The following is a 6,573-nucleotide window of genomic DNA, read 5'->3' as shown; positions in this document are numbered from 1 at the left end:
AGCACGGCTTACTGGCTGCATTTGTTATAAAAAAATTTTTTTTTAATTAAACTAATTCTTTACGAATTGGCCCAACATGATGCTAGAAAAGAGATAACAGGATGATTTTACTAGAGAGCCACTCAGTATGGGGCCAATCTGACCAATATGTCCCATTATTACCAGCAAAGGGTAGCTTCATTTTTCTCACTACCAAGTCAGACCCCTCAATGCTTAGGAGGTCTCAGCATCCTTTTCCTCTTGCTTGATGAGATGATTGAATGCAGATACAGACAACAACCTGAGTGGTGATGTAAGCTGTTGAGTATTCATTTGATTTTAAGCATCTTAATAACTACAGTATAGAATAATTATATCTCCTAATTTATACATTCATTATACATTACATCTCTGGAAAGCAGAAGAGAGAAAAAATAGTACAATCTTAATATCTGGGCTTTGTTGTCACGGAGACAAGAGTTGGAATCATGCTCTGCTGCTTATGATCTTGAGAAAGTTACATAACTTCTTAGAAATTCATTTTGTTCACCTGTAAAATTGAGACGGTAATATTTATCTAACTGAGTTTTAGTGAGAATTAAATGAAAGGACTAGCACTTTATAATCACTTAAAAAATAATCTCCCGGGCTTCCCGGGTGGCGCAGTGGTTGAGGATCTGCCTGCCAATGCGGGGGACATGGGTTCGAGCCCTGGTCTGGGAGGATCCCACATGCCGCGGAGCGGCTAGGCCCGTGAGCCACAACTACTGAGCCTGCGCATTTGGAGCCTGTGCTCCGCAGCCGGAGAGGCCGCGATGGTGAGGGGCCCGCGCACCGCGATGAGGAGTGGCCCCCACTTGCCGCAACTGGAGAAAGCCCTCGCACAGCAACGAAGACCCAACACAGCAAAAATAAATAAATAAATTAATTAATTAAAAAAAAAAATAATAATCTCCCTTCTTTCTCAATTTAGTAATTAAAAATCAGTTCTCGAGTACTTCATTGTCACTTGCCTCATGACCTCCTTTTTCTTCAAAAGAAAAAAAAATAGAATTAGGAAATAATGTTTACAGACTGATTTTATTGGGAAAAAATTAGCAAAAGTAGTATAAGAAATATCCACTCCCCCGGCCACCAAAAGAAACAGACTGATGATATGTCTTCACAGGAGCATTCTGTCACATCTTTAAGGATCAGATCATTCCAATGCTATTATCTCTTCCATAGCAGCCAGATTGGACATCAAAAAAGGAGGCAATTTAAAAATTCTTTTTAAAGTTGGCATTACCTTGCTACCAAAATGTGACAAAGACTGCACACACATGCAAAAATTATGGATTTATATTACTATAAATATTGATTAAAAAATCACAAACAAAATATTAACAAATAGAATTCAGTAGCCCATTAAAAAACTAACACATCATGACCAATCGGGTTTTATAACAGGAATACAATATTCGGTCAACATTAGGAAATGTATTAATATAATGTATTATATAGATCTATGTATTGAAATAAATATGATCATATGCTTACATGCTAGAAAATTTTTTTTCAAATTCCACACCAATTCTTGATTTTAAGTGTCAATGAGATTGGAATGAATTGATCTTTTTCAGTATGATAAACTATTTAATCTCAAAAAAAGGACCAGTGTCATGCTCAACAAGGACACACTAAAGTTAGGAATAGGGTAAAAATGCCCACCACCATACATATTGTTTAAGATATTAAACAATAAAATTTTATGAAAGAAAGAGAAGTATAAGAATTTAAAAGAAGGCAAAGTGATCACTATTTGCATATGACATGATTGTATACCCAGAAAAACCCAAGAGAATCAACTGAAAAAAGATACTTTATATGATAAGATAATTCAGTAAGTTTGTGGGGTTAAAAAAATATGCAGATGTCAGCAGCTTTGTTAAGTAGGAACAACAACAACAACAAAAAAACAGTTAAATGATAGAAGTAAATAAAATAAATATTATTGATGAAGATAAAATACTTAGGAATAATGAAAAATCTGCAAAATCTTCATGGGAGAAACTTGGAAACAGTTATTTTATCACTTTAATGCTATGCTGATAAAATAACACTTGGTATCCTAGGGATTCTAAAGTTCACATGTAAAAACAAATAAGAAATATTAGGAAAGCAACCGCGGGGGAGAAGGAGGAAGAATACTGAGGAAGAATTAGTCTTAAATTACTAGGGCTTCCCTGGTGGCGCAGTGGTTGAGAATCTGCCTGCCAATGCCGGGGACATGGGTTCGAGCCCTGGTCTGGGAAGATCCCACATGCCGCGGAGCAACTAGGCCCGTGAGCCACAATTACTAAGCCTGTGCGTCTGGAGCCTGTGCTCCGCAACGAGAGAGGCCGTGATAGTGAGCGGCCCGCGCACCGCAATGAAGAGTGGACCCCGCTCTCCGCAACTAGAGAAAGCCCTCGCACAGAAACGAAGACCCAACACAGCTAAAAATAATAAATTAAATAAATAAATAAATTTATTTAAAAAAAAACAAATTACTAAAATATAGTACTGGTGTTTGGATAGATCAATAGGACAATAGTCTATGGAATAACTGAGTTGTGAAGCAGACAGCTATAAAAGATAACGTTGGATCCATGTTTCACATTACACATTAGTATAAACTTTAAATTAAACAAGTATTTAAATGTGAAAAATAAACCATACAAGTCTAGAAGACTACATGGGAGGATTTCTCTATAATTTTGGAGTGAGGGTGCCCGTTCTAACTTACTCAAAAGGAAAAAATGGTAAATTTGATTATTTAAACAGTACAAAGTTCTGCAAGGTAAAAAATATATATATATATATATATATACATACATACATAATATATATACATGGCAAAGTTAAAAGACAATCAACAAATTGGAAAAAAATTTGCAACTCATAACACAGGAGAAAAAGACGCTCTACAGGAAGTTGAGAAGAAGGATATTAATAACCTCCAAAAGAAAAATGAGCTAGGGATGTAAACACAGAGCTCATAGAAAAAGTACAAATGTCCCTTAAACATGTAAAAAGCTGCTAAATCTCACTTATGATAAAAGAACTGCAAATTAAAACTAAATTTCAGTACCAGATTTCATTTTTCAGATCAGCAAAAATCCCCAAAGTTTGGCAACAGCCATTTTGGTGAGGTTATGGGAAAATAGACTCATTTCATTTTTCTCAGGTGACACTGCAGAATAGTACAATGGCTAACAAAGGTAATTTGGCAATTTCTCTCTAAATGAGAAATGCTTTACCTTTTGATTCAGCAATACCACTCCTTGGAATTTATTCAACAGATGTATCTGCACATGTATAAGACGGTATGTACGCAAGATTACTCATCTGGTATTGTAATAGCAAAACATTAGAAACAAGCCAAGATTCCATCAACAGGAAAATGGTTAAATGATCTACGGTACATCGACAAGATGAAATACTATGTCATTGTAGGAAAAAAAGGCGAAATTCTCTATTTACATATATGAACAGTTTTATGAGATATAAGTGAAAAAAAGCAAGATTCAGATCAAAGCGTAGGATATTTTTTGATGTACAAGAGGAAACTTAGAATACGAGTTCATATGTTCTTATACTTGCCTAGAAACACTGGAGGGATACATAACAATTAAAAGTTGTTTGCAGCTGGAGATGTGGTGTGGGTCTGAGGATAGAAGTAAGATTGAGATATTTTACGGATGAGCTTTTTTTTTTTTTTAAACTTCTTTAAACCACATGAATATTTCTTATTAAAACTGTTTTTCATTTTGGGTCTTGACAATACTTCTTTCCACCAATATCTGGGGTCAAATATTTAGGCTGTGTATTGTCCCCTGGAAAATGCAAAAGTGACCCTACACTCACTGGTCCCTTCACACACATTTCACCTTTGAAAGTGAAATTAATTAATGATGTTCTCTGGCTATTCAGACCCCAGGAAACAAAAAGCCTGCTTTTGCCTTTTATATTCCCCTGTTGAGTTTCCATCTGAGTGATAGAATGCTCTGGGTTTACCTGTGTTTGCAGGCAGAAAACAACAGCAAGCATCCAGCACTCATTTTCCAATATATTTCCTTCTCCACTGAATCTTGAAAAGGTTCCTCCAGGTAAAACTGGTTAGGCTTCCTTTGGTGCTTTCCAAAGATGTCAGATGCAGGCTACAGCCGTTGAGTTTTGTTTTGTTTTGTTTTTAATTGACTGAAGTATAGCACTGGGCTCCCTGACTACCATCTGCTTTCTAAGAGTCTGTATCGTTAAATATTAAGAGAGAATGAACATGCTGCTAATGTTGACAATCAGCTACTTTTTACTGTTTAACCACACATGGTCACAAATAAAAAGTGAAGGACTATTCTGAGTATGGTTAATGGGAAGTAAGCACTAAGACATGAAAGGTGCTGCAACCACTATCTGAAGAAAAAGAATTCACTCAATATGATTTCTTACCTTCATTTCAAATTCCCTCTCATTCTATATGAAATATTGAGTTAAGAGATGAAATAAATTCTTGTGACACTTCCCTGAAGAGTTCCCTTAAAAAGAAAAAGAGTCTTCTCTAAAAGAAAATTATTTTGCAATTATTCATGGAGTGCTTCATAATTCCCATAATTCTTTCTGAAGTTGCAAAAGCAAACGCCCAGATATATAGCAAATATCTAAAATAAAATGTAACTGTTATAATTCCTCTGTTAATTAACACCTCTGTTAATACAAGAAAAATGTGATATAGGTTATGGTAAAATAAGAACCATGAATAATAGTCACTGAGTTTCTCTGTATCAATTAGGGTAAATCAGGAAAGTAGTCTGCAATGAAGAATCTCTTACGGAAATTAAAGTTTATACAATTTGAGGGAAAATCGGCTTCAGAGGGAAGTTGGAGGAACAGAGGAAAGTCACTAATGAGCTCTCTTGAAACAGGGGCACTGGAGGATAGGGTGGAGTTTGCAGGGAGATCTGGAATTCAGGCGTGTCCAGCCCATGGGGATAGACTACAAAGGGAAGTGGTAGAAAAGTCTGTGGAAAGCTAGTTCCTCCCAATCTTGTTGCTGTTGGTCAGCAGAGCTAGCAGTTGGGAAAAAGAGGGGACACAGGACAGGAGAAGAAGAGAATAAACTGGGATTCACTAGCACCTCTATATCTGTCTTCTACTGCAGGGAAGAGCAAGGATAAACTCAAACTTGCATGCATCTCCATGCCTGTCTCTCTCTCCGTCTAACCACGACAGCCTCAGAGAGTAATGGCTGCCAACACACTCTGCTTCCCAAATCTCACATAAATTTCACTTTTGCACCAATAGTACGCCTGGACCATACAGGGAAGAGGATTCTTAGAAATGCAGTGTCAGCTTAGCCAACTTAACACTGAATGATAGCACCACACAGTACAATTCAATCAACAGGTACTGAGTACTTACTCTGCATCAGGTACTAATCTTATGTTCAGAGGTGAAAGACACTCTCTATCCTCACCAAATAAACCGTTTATTAAGGGGACAAAATATGGGGAAAAAATATTGTAATCAGGGTGGGAAGAGTAACTGTCTAACACTGATGGTTGGGTAACTCAACACTATACTCAACCCATTTCTCTCTGGCTCATTATCTCTACCAGAGAAGATGAAAAAACTAATCAGTTTGACAGCGTCTTTTGTAGCTAGGAGTAATCATGTGACAAAATTATTGCAAATTGGATCTAACTGGAATTCTATTTGGTGCTTTGGAAAGGCATTGATTTTTTTCTGATGATGGGAGAAAGCATAGCTGTACACCCTTTCTGGCTTTGAATGTGGATGTGAAGTCTGATGCTTTAGGGACCATCTTTCAAGTATGAGGGAAAAGCCAAGAGAATTTCAAAGATGCTGGCCTTGACGTTGCTGATCCACTAAATGCCAACAGACTTCACATTCTAGATTTCTTAATTAGTATGAAAAAACAAACTCATATTTATTTAAGCCCTTGTGCTTTGAGTTTCCCATTACTTGCAGTTAAATGCATCCCTAACTACTTCCTCTACAGAAATAGCTATAGTAAAGGAAAGAGAAAATAAAATCAAGAACAGTTTCCCTAAGGAAGACACAGATGAATTGCTTGTTTAATGTCAAGGTGGATAAAGATAGACAATTTTACCCAGGTATGTAAATACAAAACAACACAATATATAAGCAGGTATTTTATTACATTAAGGCAAAGATGTTTTCCACAGTTCCTCCATGTCCCAGGAAGTTCAGTATATACCTTCCAGCTGAAAATTAAGGGAAATAAACAGAACCTAATGCTTTTAAACTTTCCCTAATGGCATTGAGATCTGAGTAGAGCAATATTCAGTGGACATTCCATCGTTGATATTGGATGAGTGCTTTGGAGAGAAACATTCAGGACTAGAAATTGCTGGTGAGAACAATGGACTACTATTGGCTGAAGTGTAAATGAGAGAAAATCAGCTAGGGACTGTAGTCAGTAGCCTAAAACATATAATATTTGTTGGTATGTGTGCCAGCACTTCTTTATGCATCAAAGACAGACATTTTATTTTCTCACTAGAGTCATCTGCTGATCCCAGACTTGCCTTC

The sequence above is a fragment of the Balaenoptera musculus genome, chromosome 8 (genome assembly GCF_009873245.2).
Source record: "Balaenoptera musculus isolate JJ_BM4_2016_0621 chromosome 8, mBalMus1.pri.v3, whole genome shotgun sequence".
NCBI lineage: Eukaryota > Metazoa > Chordata > Mammalia > Artiodactyla > Balaenopteridae > Balaenoptera > Balaenoptera musculus.
This window is presented reverse-complemented; position numbering follows the sequence as displayed.